The following is a 24,830-nucleotide window of genomic DNA, read 5'->3' as shown; positions in this document are numbered from 1 at the left end:
GCCTGCCTCTTCAATTGGCATTAGCATTCGAATGCAAGGTATTCTTGGACAACTTTGCTGTGCTTGCTTCTAGTTCTGCCCCAGCCCACCATAGTTAACCTTGCTCTTCCCTTTATTTTGTGAGATGCCGCGAACTCGGGAAATTAGAACACAAGTCCGGGGACGTATACTATGCTGGCACAGTTTCTCCTTGCTAGACAGAGTGGAAAAGCATTTTGCTGAGATGCAGAAGACATGAAATGCGTAATACAGAGATACGGAGCTGTCGGAAATTTAGTGCCGCTGCCAGGCGTCTTTCGGCAGAAAGAGAGCTCCGGAGCGCACAGTGACCGGCACAGCGTTCTCTGCGCGAATAGCCGCTTGATCGCATCCGAGAGACAGAGAGCGCGGTACCTTCTAGGATGCGAAGAGTGAAGCCGCACAACACCCGGACTGTGTCCGCAGCTTTCTAACTGCTAGAAGTTCATGGCTTACCATACGCCTGCCTTTTCAATTGGCATTAGTATTCAAATGCAAGGTATTCTTGGACAACTTTGCTGTGCTTGCTTCTAGTTCTGCCCCAGCCCACCATAGATAACCTTGCTCTTCCCTTTAGTTTTTGAGATGCCGCGAACTCGGGAATTTAGAACACAATTCCGGGGACATATACTGTGCTGGCACAGTTTCTCCTTGCTAGACAGAGTGGAAAAGCATTTTGCTGAGATGCAGAAGACAAGAAATGCGTAATACAGAGATACGGAGCTGTCCGAAATTAAGTGCGGCTGCCAGGCGTCTTTCGGCAGAAAGAGGGCTCCGGAGCGCACAGCAACCGGCACAGTGCTCTCTGTGCGCATAGCCGCTGGATCGCATCCGAGAGACGGAGAGCGCGGTACCTTCTAGGATGCGAAGAGTGAAGCCGCACAACACCCGGACTGTGTCCGCAGCTTTCTAACTGCTTGAAGTTCATTTCTTATCACTCACCTGCCCCTTAAATTCGCATTAGCATTCGAATGGAAGGTATTCTTGGACAACTTTGCTGTGCTTGCTTCTAGTTCTGCCCCAGCCCACCATAGATAACCTTTGTCTTCCCTTTAGTTTTTGAGATGCCGAGAACTCGGGAATTTAGAACACAAGTCGGGGACATATACTGTGCTGGCACAGTTTCTCCTTGCTAGACAGATTGGAAAAGCATTTTGCTGAGATGCAGAAGGCAAGAAATGAAGTATACGGAGATACGGAGCTGTCCGAAATTAAGTGCCGCTGCCAGGCGTCTTTCGGCAGAAAGAGAGCTCCGGAGCGCACAGTGACTGGCACAGTGCTCTCTGCGCAAATAGCCGCTTGAGCGCATCTGAGAGACGGAGAGCGCGGTACCTTCTAGGATGCGAAGAGTGAAGCCGCACAACACCCGGACTGTGTCCGCAGCTTTCTAACTGCTAGAAGTTCATGGCTTACCACTCGCCTGCCCCTTAAATTTGCATTAGCATTCGAATGGAAGGTATTCTTGGACAACTTTGCTGTGCTTGCTTCTAGTTCTGCCCCAGCGCACCATAAATAACCTTGCTCTTCCCTTTAGTTTCTGATATGCCAAGAACTCGGGAATTTAGAACACAAGTTGGGGACGTATACTGTGCTGGCACAGTTTCTCCTTGCTAGACAGAGTGGAAAAGCATTTTGCTGAGATGCAGAAGACAAGAAATGCAGAATACGGAGATACGGAGCTGTCCGAAATTAAGTGCCCCTGCCAGGCGTCTTTCGGCAGAAACAGAGCTCCAGAGCGCACAGTGACCGGCACAGTGCTCTCTGCGCGAATAGCCGCTTGCGCGCATCTGAGAGACGGAGAGCGAGGTACCTTCTAGGATGCGAAGAGTGAAGCCGCACAACACCCGGACTGTGTCAGCAGCTTTCTAACTGCTAGAAGTTCATGGCTTTCCATACGCCTGCCTTTTCAATTCGCATTAGCATTCTAATGCAAGGTATTCTTAGGCAACTTTGCTGTGCTTGCTGCTAGTTCTGCCCCAGCGCGCAATAGATAACATTTTTCTTCCCTTTAGTTCCTGAGATGCCGAGAACTCGGGAATTTAGAACACAAGTCGGGGACGTATACTGTGCTGGCACAGTTTCTCCTTGCTAGACAGAGTGGAAAAGCATTTTGCTGAGATGCAGAAGATAAGAAATGCAGAATACGGAGATACGGAGCTGTCCGAAATTAAGTGCCGCTGCCAGGCGTCTTTCGGCAGAAAGAGAGATCCGGAGCGCACAGTGACCGGCACAGTGCTCTCTGCACGAATAGCCGCTTGATCGCATCCGAGAGACGGAGAGCGCGGTGCCTTCTAGGATGCGAAGAGTGAAGCCGCACAACACCCGGACTGTGTCCGCAGCTTTCTAACAGCTAGAAGTTCATGGCTTACCACTCGCCTGCCCCTTAAATTCGCATTAGCATTCAAATGGAATGTATTCTTGGACAACTTTGCTGTGCTTGCTTCTAGTTCTGCCCCAGCCCACCATAGATAACCTTGCTCTTCCCTTTAGTTTCTGAGATGCCGAGAACTCGGGAATTTAGAACACAAGTCGGGGACGTATACTGTGCTGGCACAGTTTCTCCTTGCTAGACAGAGTGGAAAAGCATTTTGCTGAGATGCAGAAGACAAGAAATGCAGAATACGGAGATACGGAGCTGTCCGAAATTAAGTGCCGCTGCCAGGCGTCTTTCGGCAGAAAGAGAGCTCCGGAGCGCACAGTGACCGGAACAGCGCTCTCTGCGCGAATAGCCGCTTCATCGCATCCGAGAGACAGAGAGCGCGGTACCTTCTAGGATGCGAAGAGTGAAGCCGCAGAACACCCGGACTGTGTCCGCAGCTTTCTAACTGCTAGAAGTTCATGGCTTACCATACGCCTGCCTTTTCAATTGGCATTAGTATTCAAATGCAAGGTATTCTTGGACAACTTTGCTGTGCTTGCTTCTAGTTCTGCCCCAGCCCACCATAGATAACCTTGCTCTTCCCTTTAGTTATTGAGATGCCGCGAACTCGGGAATTTAGAACACAAGTCCGGGGGCGTATAGAGTGCTGGCACAGTTTCTCCTTGCTAGACAGAGTGGAAAAGCATTTTGCAGAGATGCAGAAGACAAGAAATGCAGAATACGGAGATACGGAGCTGTCCGAAATTAAGTGCCGCGGCCAGGCGTCCTTCAGCAGAAAGAGAGCTCCGGAGCGCACAGTGACCGGCACAGTGCTCTCTGCGCGAATAGCCGCTGGATCGCATCCGAGAGACGGAGAGCGCGGTACCTTCTAGGATGCGAAGAGTGAAGCCGCACAACACCCGGACTGTGTCCGCAGCTTTCTAACTGCTAGAAGTTCATGGCTTACCACTCGCCTGCCTCTTCAATTGGCATTAGCATTCGAATGCAAGGTATTCTTGGACAACTTTGCTGTGCTTGCTTCTAGTTCTGCCCCAGCCCACCATAGTTAACCTTGCTCTTCCCTTTATTTTGTGAGATGCCGCGAACTCGGGAAATTAGAACACAAGTCCGGGGACGTATACTATGCTGGCACAGTTTCTCCTTGCTAGACAGAGTGGAAAAGCATTTTGCTGAGATGCAGATGACAAGAAATGCAGAATACGGAGATACGGAGCTGTCCGAAATTAAGTGCCGCTGCCAGGCGTCTTTCGGCAGAAAGAGAGCTCCGGAGCGCACAGTGACCGGCACAGTGCTCTCTGCGCGAATAGCCCCTTGCTCGCATCTGAGAGACGGAGAGCGCGGTACCTTCTAGGATGCGAAGAGTGAAGCCACACAACACCCGGACTGTGTCAGCAGCTTTCTAACTGCTAGAAGTTCGTGGCTTACCATAAGCCTGACTTTTCAATTCGCATTAGCATTCTAATGCAAGGAATTCTTAGGCAACTTTGCTGTGCTTACTGCTAGTTCTGCCCCAGCGCGCAATAGATAACATTTTTCTTCCCTTTAGTTCCTGAGATGCCGAGAACTCGGGAATTTAGAACACAAGTCCGGGGACATATACTGTGCTGGCACAGTTTCTCCTTGCTAGACAGAGTGGAAAAGCATTTTGCTGAGATGCAGAAGACAAGAAATGCAGAATACGGAGATACGGAGCTGTCCGAAATTAAGTGCCGCTGCCAGGCGTCTTTCGGCAGAAAGAGAGCTCCGGAGCGCACAGTGACCGGCACAGCGTTCTCTGCGCGAATAGCCGCTTGATCGCATCCGAGAGACAGAGAGCGCGGTACCTTCTAGGATGCGAAGAGTGAAGCCGCACAACACCCGGACTGTGTCCGCAGCTTTCTAACTGCTAGAAGTTCATGGCTTACCATACGCCTGCCTTTTCAATTGGCATTAGTATTCAAATGCAAGGTATTCTTGGACAACTTTGCTGTGCTTGCTTCTAGTTCTGCCCCAGCCCACCATAGATAACCTTGCTCTTCCCTTTAGTTTTTGAGATGCCGCGAACTCGGGAATTTAGAACACAATTCCGGGGACATATACTGTGCTGGCACAGTTTCTCCTTGCTAGACAGAGTGGAAAAGCATTTTGCTGAGATGCAGAAGACAAGAAATGCGTAATACAGAGATACGGAGCTGTCCGAAATTAAGTGCGGCTGCCAGGCGTCTTTCGGCAGAAAGAGGGCTCCGGAGCGCACAGCAACCGGCACAGTGCTCTCTGTGCGCATAGCCGCTGGATCGCATCCGAGAGACGGAGAGCGCGGTACCTTCTAGGATGCGAAGAGTGAAGCCGCACAACACCCGGACTGTGTCCGCAGCTTTCTAACTGCTTGAAGTTCATTTCTTATCACTCACCTGCCCCTTAAATTCGCATTAGCATTCGAATGGAAGGTATTCTTGGACAACTTTGCTGTGCTTGCTTCTAGTTCTGCCCCAGCCCACCATAGATAACCTTTGTCTTCCCTTTAGTTTTTGAGATGCCGAGAACTCGGGAATTTAGAACACAAGTCGGGGACATATACTGTGCTGGCACAGTTTCTCCTTGCTAGACAGATTGGAAAAGCATTTTGCTGAGATGCAGAAGGCAAGAAATGAAGTATACGGAGATACGGAGCTGTCCGAAATTAAGTGCCGCTGCCAGGCGTCTTTCGGCAGAAAGAGAGCTCCGGAGCGCACAGTGACTGGCACAGTGCTCTCTGCGCAAATAGCCGCTTGAGCGCATCTGAGAGACGGAGAGCGCGGTACCTTCTAGGATGCGAAGAGTGAAGCCGCACAACACCCGGACTGTGTCCGCAGCTTTCTAACTGCTAGAAGTTCATGGCTTACCACTCGCCTGCCCCTTAAATTTGCATTAGCATTCGAATGGAAGGTATTCTTGGACAACTTTGCTGTGCTTGCTTCTAGTTCTGCCCCAGCGCACCATAAATAACCTTGCTCTTCCCTTTAGTTTCTGATATGCCAAGAACTCGGGAATTTAGAACACAAGTTGGGGACGTATACTGTGCTGGCACAGTTTCTCCTTGCTAGACAGAGTGGAAAAGCATTTTGCTGAGATGCAGAAGACAAGAAATGCAGAATACGGAGATACGGAGCTGTCCGAAATTAAGTGCCCCTGCCAGGCGTCTTTCGGCAGAAACAGAGCTCCAGAGCGCACAGTGACCGGCACAGTGCTCTCTGCGCGAATAGCCGCTTGCGCGCATCTGAGAGACGGAGAGCGAGGTACCTTCTAGGATGCGAAGAGTGAAGCCGCACAACACCCGGACTGTGTCAGCAGCTTTCTAACTGCTAGAAGTTCATGGCTTTCCATACGCCTGCCTTTTCAATTCGCATTAGCATTCTAATGCAAGGTATTCTTAGGCAACTTTGCTGTGCTTGCTGCTAGTTCTGCCCCAGCGCGCAATAGATAACATTTTTCTTCCCTTTAGTTCCTGAGATGCCGAGAACTCGGGAATTTAGAACACAAGTCGGGGACGTATACTGTGCTGGCACAGTTTCTCCTTGCTAGACAGAGTGGAAAAGCATTTTGCTGAGATGCAGAAGATAAGAAATGCAGAATACGGAGATACGGAGCTGTCCGAAATTAAGTGCCGCTGCCAGGCGTCTTTCGGCAGAAAGAGAGATCCGGAGCGCACAGTGACCGGCACAGTGCTCTCTGCACGAATAGCCGCTTGATCGCATCCGAGAGACGGAGAGCGCGGTGCCTTCTAGGATGCGAAGAGTGAAGCCGCACAACACCCGGACTGTGTCCGCAGCTTTCTAACAGCTAGAAGTTCATGGCTTACCACTCGCCTGCCCCTTAAATTCGCATTAGCATTCAAATGGAATGTATTCTTGGACAACTTTGCTGTGCTTGCTTCTAGTTCTGCCCCAGCCCACCATAGATAACCTTGCTCTTCCCTTTAGTTTCTGAGATGCCGAGAACTCGGGAATTTAGAACACAAGTCGGGGACGTATACTGTGCTGGCACAGTTTCTCCTTGCTAGACAGAGTGGAAAAGCATTTTGCTGAGATGCAGAAGACAAGAAATGCAGAATACGGAGATACGGAGCTGTCCGAAATTAAGTGCCGCTGCCAGGCGTCTTTCGGCAGAAAGAGAGCTCCGGAGCGCACAGTGACCGGAACAGCGCTCTCTGCGCGAATAGCCGCTTCATCGCATCCGAGAGACAGAGAGCGCGGTACCTTCTAGGATGCGAAGAGTGAAGCCGCAGAACACCCGGACTGTGTCCGCAGCTTTCTAACTGCTAGAAGTTCATGGCTTACCATACGCCTGCCTTTTCAATTGGCATTAGTATTCAAATGCAAGGTATTCTTGGACAACTTTGCTGTGCTTGCTTCTAGTTCTGCCCCAGCCCACCATAGATAACCTTGCTCTTCCCTTTAGTTATTGAGATGCCGCGAACTCGGGAATTTAGAACACAAGTCCGGGGGCGTATAGAGTGCTGGCACAGTTTCTCCTTGCTAGACAGAGTGGAAAAGCATTTTGCAGAGATGCAGAAGACAAGAAATGCAGAATACGGAGATACGGAGCTGTCCGAAATTAAGTGCCGCGGCCAGGCGTCCTTCAGCAGAAAGAGAGCTCCGGAGCGCACAGTGACCGGCACAGTGCTCTCTGCGCGAATAGCCGCTGGATCGCATCCGAGAGACGGAGAGCGCGGTACCTTCTAGGATGCGAAGAGTGAAGCCGCACAACACCCGGACTGTGTCCGCAGCTTTCTAACTGCTAGAAGTTCATGGCTTACCACTCGCCTGCCTCTTCAATTGGCATTAGCATTCGAATGCAAGGTATTCTTGGACAACTTTGCTGTGCTTGCTTCTAGTTCTGCCCCAGCCCACCATAGTTAACCTTGCTCTTCCCTTTATTTTGTGAGATGCCGCGAACTCGGGAAATTAGAACACAAGTCCGGGGACGTATACTATGCTGGCACAGTTTCTCCTTGCTAGACAGAGTGGAAAAGCATTTTGCTGAGATGCAGATGACAAGAAATGCAGAATACGGAGATACGGAGCTGTCCGAAATTAAGTGCCGCTGCCAGGCGTCTTTCGGCAGAAAGAGAGCTCCGGAGCGCACAGTGACCGGCACAGTGCTCTCTGCGCGAATAGCCCCTTGCTCGCATCTGAGAGACGGAGAGCGCGGTACCTTCTAGGATGCGAAGAGTGAAGCCACACAACACCCGGACTGTGTCAGCAGCTTTCTAACTGCTAGAAGTTCGTGGCTTACCATAAGCCTGACTTTTCAATTCGCATTAGCATTCTAATGCAAGGAATTCTTAGGCAACTTTGCTGTGCTTACTGCTAGTTCTGCCCCAGCGCGCAATAGATAACATTTTTCTTCCCTTTAGTTCCTGAGATGCCGAGAACTCGGGAATTTAGAACACAAGTCCGGGGACATATACTGTGCTGGCACAGTTTCTCCTTGCTAGACAGAGTGGAAAAGCATTTTGCTGAGATGCAGAAGACAAGAAATGCAGAATACGGAGATACGGAGCTGTCCGAAATTAAGTGCCGCTGCCAGGCGTCTTTCGGCAGAAACAGAGCTCCAGAGCGCACAGTGACCGGCACAGTGCTCTCTGCGCGAATAGCCCCTTGATCGCATCTGAGAGACGGAGAGCGCGGTACCTTCTAGGATGCGAAGAGTGAAGCCGCACAACACCCGGACTGTGTCCGCAGCTTTCTAACTGCTAGAAGTTCATGGCTTACCACACACCTGCCCCTTAAATTCGCATTAGCATTCGAATGGAAGGTATTCTTGGACAACTTTGCTGTGCTTGCTTCTAGTTCTACCCCAGCCCACCATAGATAACCTTGCTCTTCCCTTTAGTTTCTGAGATGCCGAGAACTCAGGAATTTAGAACACAAGTCGGGGACGTATACTGTGCTGGCACAGTTTCTCCTTGCTAGACAGAGTGGAAAAGCATTTTGCTGAGATGTAGAAGATAAGAAATGAAGAATACGGAGATACGGAGCTGTCCGAAATTAAGTGCCGCTGCCAGGTGTCTTTCGGCAGAAAGAGAGCTCCGGAGCGCACAGTGACCGGCACAGTGCTCTCTGCGCGAATAGCCGCTTGATCGCATCCGAGAGACGGAGAGCGCGGTGCCTTCTAGGATGCGAAGAGTGAAGCCGCACAACACCCGGACTGTGTCCGCAGCTTTCTAACTGCTAGAAGTTCATGGCTTACCACTCGCCTGCCCCTTAAATTCGCATTAGCATTCAAATGGAAGGTATTCTTGGACAACTTTGCTGTGCTTGCTTCTAGTTCTGCCCCAGCCCACCATAGATAACCTTGCTCTTTCCTTTAGTTTCTGAGATGCCGAGAACTCGGGAATTTAGAGCACAAGTCGGGGACGTATACTGTGCTGGCACAGTTTCTCCTTGCTAGACAGAGTGGAAAAGCATTTTGCTGAGATGCAGATGACAAGAAATGCAGAATACGGAGATAAGGAGCTGTCCGAAGTTAAGTGCCGCTGCCAGGCGTCTTTCGGCAGAAAGAGAGCTCCGGAGCGCACAGTGACCGGCACAGTGCTCTCTGCGCGAATAGCCCCTTGCTCGCATCTGAGAGACGGAGAGCGCGGTACCTTCTAGGATGCGAAGAGTGAAGCCGCAAAACACCCGGACTGTGTCAGCAGCTTTCTAACTGCTAGAAGTTCATGGCTTACCATAAGCCTGCCTTTTCAATTCGCATTAGCATTCTAATGCAAGGAATTCTTAGGCAACTTTGCTGTGCTTGCTGCTAGTTCTGCCCCAGCGCGCAATAGATAACATTTTTCTTCCCTTTAGTTCCTGAGATGCCGAGAACTCGGGAATTTAGAACACAAGTCCGGGGACATATACTGTGCTGGCACAGTTTCTCCTTGCTAGACAGATTGGAAAAGCATTTTGCTGAGATGCAGAAGGCAAGAAATGAAGTATACGGAGATACGGAGCTGTCCGAAATTAAGTGCCGCTGCCAGGCGTCTTTCGGCAGAAGGAGAGTTCCAGAGCGCACAGTGACCGGCACAGTGCTCTCTGCGCGAATAGCCGCTTGAGCGCATCTGAGAGACCGAGAGCGCGGTACCTTCTAGGATGCGAAGAGTGAAGCCGCACAACACCCGGACTGTGTCAGCAGCTTTCTAACTGCTAGAAGTTCATGGCTTACCATACGCCTGCCTTTTCAATTCGCATCAGCATTCTAATGCAAGGTATTCATAGGCAACTTTGGTGTGCTTGCTTCTAGTTCTGCCCCAGCCCACCATAGATAACCTTGCTCTTCCCTTTAGTTTCTGAGATGCCGAGAACTCGGGAATTTAGAACACAAGTCGGGGACGTATACTGTGCTGGCGCAGTTTCTCCTTGCTAGACAGAGTGGAAAAGCATTTTGCTGAGATGTAGAAGATAAGAAATGCAGAATACGGAGATACGGAGCAGTCGGAAATTAAGTGCCGCTGCCAGGTGTCTTTCGGCAGAAAGAGAGCTCCGGAGCGCACAGTGACCGGCACAGTGCTCTCTGCGCGAATAGCCGCTTGCGCGCATCTGAGAGACGGAGAGCGAGGTACCTTCTAGGATGCGAAGAGTGAAGCCGCACAACACCCGGACTGTGTCAGCAGCTTTCTAACTACTAGAAGTTCATGGCTTACCATACGCCTGCCATTTCAATTCGCATTAGCATTCTAATGCAAGGTATTCTTAGGCAACTTTGCTGTGCTTGCTGCTAGTTCTGCCCCAGCGCGCAATAGATAACATTTTTCTTCCCTTTAGTTCCTGAGATGCCGAGAACTCGGGAATTTAGAACACAAGTCGGGGACGTATACTGTGCTGGCACAGTTTCTCCTTGCTAGACAGAGTGGAAAAGCATTTTGCTGAGATGCAGAAGATAAGAAATGCAGAATACGGAGATACGGAGCTGTCCGAAATTAAGTGCCGCTGCCAGGCGTCTTTCGGCAGAAATAGAGCTCCGGAGCGCACAGTGACCGGCACAGTGCTCTCTGCACGAATAGCCGCTTGATCGCATCCGAGAGACGGAGAGCGCGGTGCCTTCTAGGATGCGAAGAGTGAAGCCGCACAACACCCGGACTGTGTCCGCAGCTTTCTAACTGCTAGAAGTTCATGGCTTACCACTCGCCTGCCCCTTAAATTCGCATTAGCATTCAAATGGAAGGTATTCTTGGACAACTTTGCTGTGCTTGCTTCTAGTTCTGCCGAGGCCCACCATAGATAACCTTGCTCTTCCCTTTAGTTTCTGAGATGCCGAGAACTCGGGAATTTAGAACACAAGTCGGGGACGTATACTGTGCTGGCACAGTTTCTCCTTGCTAGACAGAGTGGAAAAGCATTTTGCTGAGATGCAGATGACAAGAAATGCAGAATACGGAGATAAGGAGCTGTCCGAAGTTAAGTGCTGCTGCCAGGCGTCTTTCGGCAGAAAGAGAGCTCCGGAGCGCACAGTGACCGGCACAGTGCTCTCCGCGCGAATAGCCCCTTGCTCGCATCTGAGAGACGGAGAGCGCGGTACCTTCTAGGATGCGAAGAGTGAAGCCGCACAACACCCGGACTGTGTCAGCAGCTTTCTAACTGCTAGAAGTTCATGGCTTACCATAAGCCTGCCTTTTCAATTCGCATTAGCATTCTAATGCAAGGAATTCTTAGGCAACTTTGCTGTGCTTACTGCTAGTTCTGCCCCAGCGCGCAATAGATAACATTTTTCTTCCCTTTAGTTTCTGAGATGCCGAGAACTCGGGAATTTAGAACGCAAGTCCGGGGACATATACTGTGCTGGCACAGTTTCTCCTTGCTAGACAGAGTGGAAAAGCATTTTGCTGAGATGCAGAAGACAAGAAATGCAGAATACGGAGATACGGAGCTGTCCGAAATTAAGTGCCGCTGCCAGGCGTCTTTCGGCAGAAACAGAGCTCCAGAGCGCACAGTGACCGGCACAGTGCTCTCTGCGCGAATAGCCCCTTGATCGCATCTGAGAGACGGAGAGCGCGGTACCTTCTAGGATGCGAAGAGTGAAGCCGCACAACACCCGGACTGTGTCCGCAGCTTTCTAACTGCTAGAAGTTCATGGCTTACCACTCGCCAGCCCCTTAAATTCGCATTAGCGTTCGAATGCAAGGTATTCTTAGGCAACTTTGCTGTGCTTGCTGCTAGTTCTGCCCCCGCGCGCGATATTATTTTTCTTCCCTTTAGTTTCTGAGATGCCGAGAACTCGGGAATTTAGAACACAAGTCGGGGACGTATACTGTGCTGGCACAGTTTGTCCTTGCTAGACAGAGTCGAAAAGCATTTTGCTGAGATGCAGAAGATAAGAAATGCAGAATACGGAGATACGGAGCTGTCCGAAATTAAGTGCCGCTGCCAGGTGTCTTTCGGCAGAAAGAGAGCTCCGGAGCGCACAGTGACCGGCACAGTGCTCTCTGCGCGAATAGCCGCTTGATCGCATCCGAGAGACGGAGAGCGCGGTGCCTTCTAGGATGCGAAGAGTGAAGCCGCACAACACCCGGACTGTGTCCGCAGCTTTCTAACTGCTAGAAGTTCATGGCTTACCACTCGCCTGCCCCTTAAATTCGCATTAGCATTCAAATGGAAGGTATTCTTGGACAACTTTGCTGTGCTTGCTTCTAGTTCTGCCCCAGCCCACCATAGATAACCTTGCTCTTCCCTTTAGTTTCTGAGATGCCGAGAACTCGGGAATTTAGAACACAAGTCGGGGACGTATACTGTGCTGGCGCAGTTTCTCCTTGCTAGACAGAGTGGAAAAGCATTTTGCTGAGATGCAGAAGACAAGAAATGCAGAATACGGAGATACGGAGCTGTCCGAAATTAAGTGCCGCTGCCAGGCGTCTTTCGGCAGAAAGAGAGCTCCAGAGCGCACAGTGACCGGCACAGTGCTCTCTGCGCGAATAGCCGCTTGTTCGCATCCGAGAGACGGAGAGCGCGGTACCTTCTAGGATGCGAAGAGTGAAGCCACACAACACCCGGACTGTGTCCGCAGCTTTCTAACTGCTAGAAGTTCATGGCTTACCACTCGCCAGCCCCTTAAATTGGCATTAGCATTCGAATGGAAGGTATTCTTGGACAACTTTGCTGTGCTTGCTTCTAGTTCTGCCCCAGCCCACCATAGATAACCTTGCTCTTCCCTTTAGTTTCTGAGATGCCGAGAACTCGGGAATTTAGAACACAAGTCGGGGACGTATACTGTGCTGGCACAGTTTCTCCTTGCTAGACACAGTGGAAAAGCATTTTGCTGAGATGCAGAAGACAAGAAATGCAGAATACGGAGATACGGAGCTGTCCGAAATTAAGTGCCGCTGCCAGGCGTCTTTCGGCAGAAAGAGAGCTCCAGAGCGCACAGTGACCGGCACAGTGCTCTCTGCGCGAATAGCCGCTTGAGCGCATCTGAGAGACGGAGAGCGCGGTACCTTCTAGGATGCGAAGAGTGAAGCCGCACAACACCCGGACTGTGTCCACAGCTTTCTAACTGCTAGAAGTTCATGGCTTACCACTCGCCTGCCCCTTAAATTCGCATTAGCATTCGAATGGAAGGTATTCTTGGACAACTTTGCTGTGCTTGCTTCTAGTTCTGCCCCAGCCCACCATAGATAACCTTGCTCTTTCCTTTAGTTTCTGAGATGCCGAGAACTCGGGAATTTAGAACACAAGTCGGGGACGTATACTGTGCTGGCACAGTTTCTCCTTGCTAGACAGAGTGGAAAAGCATTTTGCTGAGATGCAGATGACAAGAAATGCAGAATACGGAGATAAGGAGCTGTCCGAAGTTAAGTGCCGCTGCCAGGCGTCTTTCGGCAGAAACAGAGCTCCAGAGCGCACAGTGACCGGCACAGTGCTCTCTGCGCGAATAGCCCCTTGATCGCATCTGAGAGACGGAGAGCGCGGTACCTTCTAGGATGCGAAGAGTGAAGCCGCACAACACCCGGACTGTGTCCGCAGCTTTCTAACTGCTAGAAGTTCATGGCTTACCACACACCTGCCCCTTAAATTCGCATTAGCATTCGAATGGAAGGTATTCTTGGACAACTTTGCTGTGCTTGCTTCTAGTTCTACCCCAGCCCACCATAGATAACCTTGCTCTTCCCTTTAGTTTCTGAGATGCCTAGAACTCAGGAATTTAGAACACAAGTCGGGGACGTATACTGTGCTGGCACAGTTTCTCCTTGCTAGACAGAGTGGAAAAGCATTTTGCTGAGATGTAGAAGATAAGAAATGCAGAATACGGAGATACGGAGCTGTCCGAAATTAAGTGCCGCTGCCAGGTGTCTTTCGGCAGAAAGAGAGCTCCGGAGCGCACAGTGACCGGCACAGTGCTCTCTGCGCGAATAGCCGCTTGATCGCATCCGAGAGACGGAGAGCGCGGTGCCTTCTAGGATGCGAAGAGTGAAGCCGCACAACACCCGGACTGTGTCCGCAGCTTTCTAACTGCTAGAAGTTCATGGCTTACCACTCGCCTGCCCCTTAAATTCGCATTAGCATTCAAATGGAAGGTATTCTTGGACAACTTTGCTGTGCTTGCTTCTAGTTCTGCCCCAGCCCACCATAGATAACCTTGCTCTTTCCTTTAGTTTCTGAGATGCCGAGAACTCGGGAATTTAGAGCACAAGTCGGGGACGTATACTGTGCTGGCACAGTTTCTCCTTGCTAGACAGAGTGGAAAAGCATTTTGCTGAGATGCAGATGACAAGAAATGCAGAATACGGAGATAAGGAGCTGTCCGAAGTTAAGTGCCGCTGCCAGGCGTCTTTCGGCAGAAAGAGAGCTCCGGAGCGCACAGTGACCGGCACAGTGCTCTCTGCGCGAATAGCCCCTTGCTCGCATCTGAGAGACGGAGAGCGCGGTACCTTCTAGGATGCGAAGAGTGAAGCCGCAAAACACCCGGACTGTGTCAGCAGCTTTCTAACTGCTAGAAGTTCATGGCTTACCATAAGCCTGCCTTTTCAATTCGCATTAGCATTCTAATGCAAGGAATTCTTAGGCAACTTTGCTGTGCTTGCTGCTAGTTCTGCCCCAGCGCGCAATAGATAACATTTTTCTTCCCTTTAGTTCCTGAGATGCCGAGAACTCGGGAATTTAGAACACAAGTCCGGGGACATATACTGTGCTGGCACAGTTTCTCCTTGCTAGACAGATTGGAAAAGCATTTTGCTGAGATGCAGAAGGCAAGAAATGAAGTATACGGAGATACGGAGCTGTCCGAAATTAAGTGCCGCTGCCAGGCGTCTTTCGGCAGAAGGAGAGTTCCAGAGCGCACAGTGACCGGCACAGTGCTCTCTGCGCGAATAGCCGCTTGAGCGCATCTGAGAGACCGAGAGCGCGGTACCTTCTAGGATGCGAAGAGTGAAGCCGCACAACACCCGGACTGTGTCAGCAGCTTTCTAACTGCTAGAAGTTCATGGCTTACCATACGCCTGCCTTTTCAATTCGCATCAGCATTCTAATGCAAGGTATTCATAGGCAACTTTGGTGTGCTTGCTTCTAGTTCTGCCCCAGCCCACCATAGATAACCTTGCTCTTCCCTTTAGTTTCTGAGATGCCGAGAACTCGGGAATTTAGAACACAAGTCGGGGACGTATACTGTGCTGGCACAGTTTCTCCTTGCTAGACAGAGTGGAAAAGCATTTTGCTGAGATGTAGAAGATAAGAAATGCAGAATACGGAGATACGGAGCAGTCGGAAATTAAGTGCCGCTGCCAGGTGTCTTTCGGCAGAAAGAGAGCTCCGGAGCGCACAGTGACCGGCACAGTGCTCTCTGCGCGAATAGCCGCTTGCGCGCATCTGAGAGACGGAGAGCGAGGTACCTTCTAGGATGCGAAGAGTGAAGCCGCCCAACACCCGGACTGTGTCAGCAGCTTTCTAACTACTAGAAGTTCATGGCTTACCATACGCCTGCCATTTCAATTCGCATTAGCATTCTAATGCAAGGTATTCTTAGGCAACTTTGCTGTGCTTGCTGCTAGTTCTGCCCCAGCGCGCAATAGATAACATTTTTCTTCCCTTTAGTTCCTGAGATGCCGAGAACTCGGGAATTTAGAACACAAGTCGGGGACGTATACTGTGCTGGCACAGTTTCTCCTTGCTAGACAGAGTGGAAAAGCATTTTGCTGAGATGCAGAAGATAAGAAATGCAGAATACGGAGATACGGAGCTGTCCGAAATTAAGTGCCGCTGCCAGGCGTCTTTCGGCAGAAATAGAGCTCCGGAGCGCACAGTGACCGGCACAGTGCTCTCTGCACGAATAGCCGCTTGATCGCATCCGAGAGACGGAGAGCGCGGTGCCTTCTAGGATGCGAAGAGTGAAGCCGCACAACACCCGGACTGTGTCCGCAGCTTTCTAACTGCTAGAAGTTCATGGCTTACCACTCGCCTGCCCCTTAAATTCGCATTAGCATTCAAATGGAAGGTATTCTTGGACAACTTTGCTGTGCTTGCTTCTAGTTCTGCCGAGGCCCACCATAGATAACCTTGCTCTTCCCTTTAGTTTCTGAGATGCCGAGAACTCGGGAATTTAGAACACAAGTCGGGGACGTATACTGTGCTGGCACAGTTTCTCCTTGCTAGACAGAGTGGAAAAGCATTTTGCTGAGATGCAGATGACAAGAAATGCAGAATACGGAGATAAGGAGCTGTCCGAAGTTAAGTGCTGCTGCCAGGCGTCTTTCGGCAGAAAGAGAGCTCCGGAGCGCACAGTGACCGGCACAGTGCTCTCCGCGCGAATAGCCCCTTGCTCGCATCTGAGAGACGGAGAGCGCGGTACCTTCTAGGATGCGAAGAGTGAAGCCGCACAACACCCGGACTGTGTCAGCAGCTTTCTAACTGCTAGAAGTTCATGGCTTACCATAAGCCTGCCTTTTCAATTCGCATTAGCGTTCTAATGCAAGGAATTCTTAGGCAACTTTGCTGTGCTTGCTGCTAGTTCTGCCCCCGCGCGCGATATTATTTTTCTTCCCTTTAGTTTCTGAGATGCCGAGAACTCGGGAATTTAGAACACAAGTCGGGGACGTATACTGTGCTGGCACAGTTTGTCCTTGCTAGACAGAGTCGAAAAGCATTTTGCTGAGATGCAGAAGATAAGAAATGCAGAATACGGAGATACGGAGCTGTCCGAAATTAAGTGCCGCTGCCAGGTGTCTTTCGGCAGAAAGAGAGCTCCGGAGCGCACAGTGACCGGCACAGTGCTCTCTGCGCGAATAGCCGCTTGATCGCATCCGAGAGACGGAGAGCGCGGTGCCTTCTAGGATGCGAAGAGTGAAGCCGCACAACACCCGGACTGTGTCCGCAGCTTTCTAACTGCTAGAAGTTCATGGCTTACCACTCGCCTGCCCCTTAAATTCGCATTAGCATTCAAATGGAAGGTATTCTTGGACAACTTTGCTGTGCTTGCTTCTAGTTCTGCCCCAGCCCACCATAGATAACCTTGCTCTTCCCTTTAGTTTCTGAGATGCCGAGAACTCGGGAATTTAGAACACAAGTCGGGGACGTATACTGTGCTGGCGCAGTTTCTCCTTGCTAGACAGAGTGGAAAAGCATTTTGCTGAGATGCAGAAGACAAGAAATGCAGAATACGGAGATACGGAGCTGTCCGAAATTAAGTGCCGCTGCCAGGCGTCTTTCGGCAGAAAGAGAGCTCCAGAGCGCACAGTGACCGGCACAGTGCTCTCTGCGCGAATAGCCGCTTGTTCGCATCCGAGAGACGGAGAGCGCGGTACCTTCTAGGATGCGAAGAGTGAAGCCACACAACACCCGGACTGTGTCCGCAGCTTTCTAACTGCTAGAAGTTCATGGCTTACCACTCGCCAGCCCCTTAAATTGGCATTAGCATTCGAATGGAAGGTATTCTTGGACAACTTTGCTGTGCTTGCTTCTAGTTCTGCCCCAGCCCACCATAGATAACCTTGCTCTTCCCTTTAGTTTCTGAGATGCCGAGAACTCGGGAATTTAGAACACAAGTCGGGGACGTATACTGTGCTGGCACAGTTTCTCCTTGCTAGACACAGTGGAAAAGCATTTTGCTGAGATGCAGAAGACAAGAAATGCAGAATACGGAGATACGGAGCTGTCCGAAATTAAGTGCCGCTGCCAGGCGTCTTTCGGCAGAAAGAGAGCTCCAGAGCGCACAGTGACCGGCACAGTGCTCTCTGCGCGAATAGCCGCTTGAGCGCATCTGAGAGACGGAGAGCGCGGTACCTTCTAGGATGCGAAGAGTGAAGCCGCACAACACCCGGACTGTGTCCACAGCTTTCTAACTGCTAGAAGTTCATGGCTTACCACTCGCCTGCCCCTTAAATTCGCATTAGCATTCGAATGGAAGGTATTCTTGGACAACTTTGCTGTGCTTGCTTCTAGTTCTGCCCCAGCCCACCATAGATAACCTTGCTCTTTCCTTTAGTTTCTGAGATGCCGAGAACTCGGGAATTTAGAACACAAGTCGGGGACGTATACTGTGCTGGCACAGTTTCTCCTTGCTAGACAGAGTGGAAAAGCATTTTGCTGAGATGCAGATGACAAGAAATGCAGAATACGGAGATAAGGAGCTGTCCGAAGTTAAGTGCCGCTGCCAGGCGTCTTTCGGCAGAAAGAGAGCTCCGGAGCGCACAGTGACCGGCACAGTGCTCTCTGCGCGAATAGCCCCTTGCTCGCATCTGAGAGACGGAGAGTGCGGTACCTTCTAGGATGCGAAGAGTGAAGCCGCACAACACCCGGACTGTGTCAGCAGCTTTCTAACTGCTAGAAGTTCATGGCTTACCACTCACCTGCCCCTTAAATTCGCATTAGCGTTCGAATGCAAGGTATTCTTAGGCAACTTTGCTGTGCTTGCTGCTAGTTCTGCCCCCGCGCGCGATATTATTTTTCTTCCCTTTAGTTCCTGAGATGCCGAGAACTCGGGAATTTAGAACGCAAGTCCGGGGACATATACTGTGCTGGCACAGTTTCTCCTTGCTAGACAGAGTGGAAAAGCATTTTGCTGAGATGCAGAAGACAAGAAATGCAGAATACGGAGATACGGAGCTGTCCGAAATTAAGTGCCGCTGCCAGGCGTCTTTCGGCAGAAACAGAGCTCCAGAGCGCACAGTGACCGGCACAGTGCTCTCTGCGCGAATAGCCCCTTGATCGCATCTGAGAGACGGAGAGCGCGGTACCTTCTAGGATGCGAAGAGTGAAGCCGCACAACACCCGGACTGTGTCCGCAGCTTTCTAACTGCTAGAAGTTCATGGCTTACCACTCACCTGCCCCTTAAATTCGCATTAGCATTCGAATGCAAGGAATTCTTAGGCAACTTTGCTGTGCTTGCTGCTAGTTCTGCCCCAGCGCGCAATAGATATTTTTTTTCTTCCCTTTAGTTTCTAAGATGCCGAGAACTCGGGAATTTAGAACACAAGTCCGGGGACGTATACTGTGCTGGCACAGTTTCTCCGTGCTAGACAGAGTGGAAAAGCATTTTGCTGAGATGCAGAAGGCAAGAAATGAAGAATACGGAGATACGGAGCTGTCCGAAATTAAGTGCCGCTGCCAGGTGTCTTTCGGCAGAAAGAGAGCTCCGGAGCGCACAGTGACCGGCACAGTGCTCTCTGCGCGAATAGCCGCTTGATCGCATCCGAGAGACGGAGAGCGCGGTGCCTTCTAGGATGCGAAGAGTGAAGCCGCACAACACCCGGACTGTGTCCGCAGCTTTCTAACTGCTAGAAGTTCATGGCTTACCACTCGCCTGCCTCTTCAATTGGCATTAGCATTCAAATGCAAGATATTCTTAGGCAACTTTGCTGTGCTTGCTTCTAGTTCTGCCCCAGCCCACCATAGATAACCTTGCTCTTCCCTTTAGTTTCTGAGATGCTGAGAACTCGGGAATTTAGAACACAAGTCCGGGGACGTATACTGTGCTGGCACAGTTTCTCCTTGCTAGACAGAGTGGAAAAGCATTTTGCTGAGATGCAGAAGATAAGAAATGCAGAATAAGGAGATACGGAGCAGTCGGAAATTAAGTGCCGCTGCCAGGTGTCTTTCGGCAGAAAGAGAGCTCCGGAGCGCACAGTGACCGGCACAGTGCTCTCTGCGCGAATAGCCGCTTGCGCGCATCTGAGAGACGGAGAGCGCGGTACCTTCTAGGATGCGAAGAGTGAAGCCGCACAACACCCGGACTGTGTCCGCAGCTTTCTAACTGCTAGAAGTTCATGGCTTACCACTCGCCTGCCCCTTAAATTCGCATTAGCATTCAAATGGAAGGTATTCTTGGACAACTTTGCTGTGCTTGCTTCTAGTTCTGCCCCAGCCCACCATAGATAACCTTGCTCTGCCCTTTAGTTTCTGAGATGCCGAGAACTCGGGAATTTAGAACACAAGTCGGGGACGTATACTGTGCTGGCACAGTTTCTCCTTGCTAGACAGAGTGGAAAAGCATTTTGCTGAGATGCAGATGACAAGAAATGCAGAATACGGAGATAAGGAGCTGTCCGAAGTTAAGTGCCGCTGCCAGGCATCTTTCGGCAGACAGAGAGCTCCGGAGCGCACAGTGACCGGCACAGTGCTCTCTGCGCGAATAGCCCCTTGCTCGCATCTGAGAGACGGAGAGCGCGGTACCTTCTAGGATGCGAAGAGTGAAGCCGCACAACACCCGGACTGTGTCAGCAGCTTTCTAACTGCTAGAAGTTCATGGCTTACCATAAGCCTGCCTTTTCAATTCGCATTAGCATTCTAATGCAAGGAATTCTTAGGCAACTTTGCTGTGCTTGCTGCTAGTTCTGCCCCAGCGCGCAATAGATAACATTTTTCTTCCCTTTAGTTCCTGAGATGCTGAGAACTCGGGAATTTAGAACACAAGTCCGGGGACATATACTGTGCTGGCACAGTTTCTCCTTGCTAGACAGAATGGAAAAGCATTTTGCTGAAATGCAGAAGATAAGAAATGCAGAATACAGAGATACGGAGCTGTCCGAAATTAAGTGCCGCTGCCAGGCGTCTTTCGGCAGAAAGAGAGCTCCAGAGCGCACAGTGACCGGCACAGTGCTCTCTGCGCGAATAGCCGCTTGTTCGCATCCGAGAGATGGAGAGCGCGGTACCTTCTAGGATGCGAAGAGTGAAGCCACACAACACCCGGACTGTGTCAGCAGCTTTCTAACTGCTAGAAGTTCATGGCTTACCACTCGCCAGCCCCTTAAATTGGCATTAGCATTCGAATGGAAGGTATTCTTGGACAACTTTGCTGTGCTTGCTTCTAGTTCTGCCCCAGCCCACCATAGATAACCTTGCTCTTCCCTTTAGTTTCTGAGATGCCGAGAACTCGGGAATTTAGAACACAAGTCGGGGACGTATACTGTGCTGGCACAGTTTGTCCTTGCTAGACAGAGTCGAAAAGCATTTTGCTGAGATGCAGAAGATAAGAAATGCAGAATACGGAGATACGGAGCTGTCCGAAATTAAGTGCCGCTGCCAGGTGTCTTTCGGCAGAAAGAGAGCTCCGGAGCGCACAGTGACCGGCACAGTGCTCTCTGCGCGAATAGCCGCTTGATCGCATCCGAGAGACGGAGAGCGCGGTGCCTTCTAGGATGCGAAGAGTGAAGCCGCACAACACCCGGACTGTGTCAGCAGCTTTCTAACTGCTAGAAGTTCATGGCTTACCACTCACCTGCCCCTTAAATTCGCATTAGCGTTCGAATGCAAGGTATTCTTAGGCAACTTTGCTGTGCTTGCTGCTAGTTCTGCCCCCGCGCGCGATATTATTTTTCTTCCCTTTAGTTCCTGAGATGCCGAGAACTCGGGAATTTAGAACGCAAGTCCGGGGACATATACTGTGCTGGCACAGTTTCTCCTTGCTAGACAGAGTGGAAAAGCATTTTGCTGAGATGCAGAAGACAAGAAATGCAGAATACGGAGATACGGAGCTGTCCGAAATTAAGTGCCGCTGCCAGGCGTCTTTCGGCAGAAACAGAGCTCCAGAGCGCACAGTGACCGGCACAGTGCTCTCTGCGCGAATAGCCCCTTGATCGCATCTGAGAGACGGAGAGCGCGGTACCTTCTAGGATGCGAAGAGTGAAGCCGCACAACACCCGGACTGTGTCCGCAGCTTTCTAACTGCTAGAAGTTCATGGCTTACCACTCACCTGCCCCTTAAATTCGCATTAGCATTCGAATGCAAGGAATTCTTAGGCAACTTTGCTGTGCTTGCTGCTAGTTCTGCCCCAGCGCGCAATAGATATTTTTTTTCTTCCCTTTAGTTTCTAAGATGCCGAGAACTCGGGAATTTAGAACACAAGTCCGGGGACGTATACTGTGCTGGCACAGTTTCTCCGTGCTAGACAGAGTGGAAAAGCATTTTGCTGAGATGCAGAAGGCAAGAAATGAAGAATACGGAGATACGGAGCTGTCCGAAATTAAGTGCCGCTGCCAGGTGTCTTTCGGCAGAAAGAGAGCTCCGGAGCGCACAGTGACCGGCACAGTGCTCTCTGCGCGAATAGCCGCTTGATCGCATCCGAGAGACGGAGAGCGCGGTGCCTTCTAGGATGCGAAGAGTGAAGCCGCACAACACCCGGACTGTGTCCGCAGCTTTCTAACTGCTAGAAGTTCATGGCTTACCACTCGCCTGCCTCTTCAATTGGCATTAGCATTCAAATGCAAGATATTCTTAGGCAACTTTGCTGTGCTTGCTTCTAGTTCTGCCCCAGCCCACCATAGATAACCTTGCTCTTCCCTTTAGTTTCTGAGATGCTGAGAACTCGGGAATTTAGAACACAAGTCCGGGGACGTATACTGTGCTGGCACAGTTTCTCCTTGCTAGACAGAGTGGAAAAGCATTTTGCTGAGATGCAGAAGATAAGAAATGCAGAATAAGGAGATACGGAGCAGTCGGAAATTAAGTGCCGCTGCCAGGTGTCTTTCGGCAGAAAGAGAGCTCCGGAGCGCACAGTGACCGGCACAGTGCTCTCTGCGCGAATAGCCGCTTGCGCGCATCTGAGAGACGGAGAGCGCGGTACCTTCTAGGATGCGAAGAGTGAAGCCGCACAACACCCGGACTGTGTCCGCAGCTTTCTAACTGCTAGAAGTTCATGGCTTACCACTCGCCTGCCCCTTAAATTCGCATTAGCATTCAAATGGAAGGTATTCTTGGACAACTTTGCTGTGCTTGCTTCTAGTTCTGCCCCAGCCCACCATAGATAACCTTGCTCTGCCCTTTAGTTTCTGAGATGCCGAGAACTCGGGAATTTAGAACACAAGTCGGGGACGTATACTGTGCTGGCACAGTTTCTCCTTGCTAGACAGAGTGGAAAAGCATTTTGCTGAGATGCAGATGACAAGAAATGCAGAATACGGAGATAAGGAGCTGTCCGAAGTTAAGTGCCGCTGCCAGGCATCTTTCGGCAGACAGAGAGCTCCGGAGCGCACAGTGACCGGCACAGTGCTCTCTGCGCGAATAGCCCCTTGCTCGCATCTGAGAGACGGAGAGCGCGGTACCTTCTAGGATGCGAAGAGTGAAGCCGCACAACACCCGGACTGTGTCAGCAGCTTTCTAACTGCTAGAAGTTCATGGCTTACCATAAGCCTGCCTTTTCAATTCGCATTAGCATTCTAATGCAAGGAATTCTTAGGCAACTTTGCTGTGCTTGCTGCTAGTTCTGCCCCAGCGCGCAATAGATAACATTTTTCTTCCCTTTAGTTCCTGAGATGCTGAGAACTCGGGAATTTAGAACACAAGTCCGGGGACATATACTGTGCTGGCACAGTTTCTCCTTGCTAGACAGAATGGAAAAGCATTTTGCTGAAATGCAGAAGATAAGAAATGCAGAATACAGAGATACGGAGCTGTCCGAAATTAAGTGCCGCTGCCAGGCGTCTTTCGGCAGAAAGAGAGCTCCAGAGCGCACAGTGACCGGCACAGTGCTCTCTGCGCGAATAGCCGCTTGTTCGCATCCGAGAGATGGAGAGCGCGGTACCTTCTAGGATGCGAAGAGTGAAGCCACACAACACCCGGACTGTGTCAGCAGCTTTCTAACTGCTAGAAGTTCATGGCTTACCACTCGCCAGCCCCTTAAATTGGCATTAGCATTCGAATGGAAGGTATTCTTGGACAACTTTGCTGTGCTTGCTTCTAGTTCTGCCCCAGCCCACCATAGATAACCTTGCTCTTCCCTTTAGTTTCTGAGATGCCGAGAACTCGGGAATTTAGAACACAAGTCGGGGACGTATACTGTGCTGGCACAGTTTGTCCTTGCTAGACAGAGTCGAAAAGCATTTTGCTGAGATGCAGAAGATAAGAAATGCAGAATACGGAGATACGGAGCTGTCCGAAATTAAGTGCCGCTGCCAGGTGTCTTTCGGCAGAAAGAGAGCTCCGGAGCGCACAGTGACCGGCACAGTGCTCTCTGCGCGAATAGCCGCTTGATCGCATCCGAGAGACGGAGAGCGCGGTGCCTTCTAGGATGCGAAGAGTGAAGCCGCACAACACCCGGACTGTGTCCGCAGCTTTCTAACTGCTAGAAGTTCATGGCTTACCACTCGCCTGCCCCTTAAATTCGCATTAGCATTCAAATGGAAGGTATTCTTGGACAACTTTGCTGTGCTTGCTTCTAGTTCTGCCCCAGCCCACCATAGATAACCTTGCTCTTCCCGTTAGTTTCTGAGATGCCGAGAACTCGGGAATTTAGAACACAAGTCGGGGACGTATACTGTGCTGGCACAGTTTCTCCTTGCTAGACAGAGTGGAAAAGCATTTTGCTGAGATGCAGAAGACAAGAAATGCAGAATACGGAGATACGGAGCTGTCCGAAATTAAGTGCCGCTGCCAGGCGTCTTTCGGCAGAAAGAGAGCTCCAGAGCGCACAGTGACCGGCACAGTGCTCTCTGCGCGAATAGCCGCTTGTTCGCATCCGAGAGACGGAGAGCGCGGTACCTTCTAGGATGCGAAGAGTGAAGCCACACAACACCCGGACTGTGTCCGCAGCTTTCTAACTGCTAGAAGTTCATGGCTTACCACTCGCCAGCCCCTTAAATTGGCATTAGCATTCGAATGGAAGGTATTCTTGGACAACTTTGCTGTGCTTGCTTCTAGTTCTGCCCCAGCCCACCATAGATAACCTTGCTCTTCCCTTTAGTTTCTGAGATGCCGAGAACTCGGGAATTTAGAACACAAGTCGGGGACGTATACTGTGCTGGCACAGTTTCTCCTTGCTAGACACAGTGGAAAAGCATTTTGCTGAGATGCAGAAGACAAGAAATGCAGAATACGGAGATACGGAGCTGTCCGAAATTAAGTGCCGCTGCCAGGCGTCTTTCGGCAGAAAGAGAGCTCCAGAGCGCACAGTGACCGGCACAGTGCTCTCTGCGCGAATAGCCGCTTGAGCGCATCTGAGAGACGGAGAGCGCGATACCTTCTAGGATGCGAAGAGTGAAGCCGCACAACACCCGGACTGTGTCCACAGCTTTC

The sequence above is a fragment of the Passer domesticus genome, chromosome W (genome assembly GCF_036417665.1).
Source record: "Passer domesticus isolate bPasDom1 chromosome W, bPasDom1.hap1, whole genome shotgun sequence".
NCBI lineage: Eukaryota > Metazoa > Chordata > Aves > Passeriformes > Passeridae > Passer > Passer domesticus.
The sequence above is the reverse complement of the archived record's forward strand: the minus strand, read 5'-3'. Positions refer to the sequence as shown.